The sequence below is a fragment of the Mastomys coucha genome, unplaced genomic scaffold (assembly GCF_008632895.1).
Source record: "Mastomys coucha isolate ucsf_1 unplaced genomic scaffold, UCSF_Mcou_1 pScaffold6, whole genome shotgun sequence".
Taxonomy (NCBI): Eukaryota; Metazoa; Chordata; class Mammalia; order Rodentia; family Muridae; genus Mastomys; species Mastomys coucha.
Genome location: NW_022196912.1, coordinates 125,351,873 through 125,352,571, shown reverse-complemented (window position 1 = coordinate 125,352,571; position 699 = coordinate 125,351,873).

Below are 699 nucleotides of genomic sequence, written 5' to 3'. Positions count from 1 at the left end.
TGGGATTAGATATGTCACTGCTCTCACTGGTGTGCACTGCTCTCACTGGTGTGCACTGCTCTCACTGGGGCCAGAGCTGGGGTTAAATATGCACACTGCTCTCACTGGTGTGCACTGCTCTCACTGGGCCAGAGTTGGGGTTAGGTATGTCACTACTCTCACTGGTGTGCACTGCTCTCACTGGTGTGTACTGCTTTCACTGGTGTGCACTGCTCTCTCTCATTGGTGTGTACTGCTCTCTCTCACTGGTGTGCACTGCTCTCACTGGTATGCACTGCTCTCTCTCACTGGTGTGCACTGCTCTCTCTCACTGGTGTGCACTGCTCTCTCTCACTGGGGCAGAGCCTGCACGTTGGGCGGCTGATAATTGCCTCACACTTTAAAGAATCTGACACCTTTTGGTGTCTACAGGTGCTTCAGGCACAAGCATGCACATACTAACACATAGACATATATTCATAGACATATTAAAATCCAAATAAACCTTTAAAAATGTTTTAAAGAAAGGTTTGGCTGGATGTTGGTGGCACACACCTTTAATTCCAGTGCAGGGGACTCTGAGGTTGAGCCCAACCTGGTCAACAGAGTGAGTTCCAAGAGAGCCAGGACTACACAGAGATACTGTCTTGAAACGAACAAACAACCAAAAAACAAATGGTTTGAAATGTACTGAGAGAATGTGTATAAAGCAAATAACAC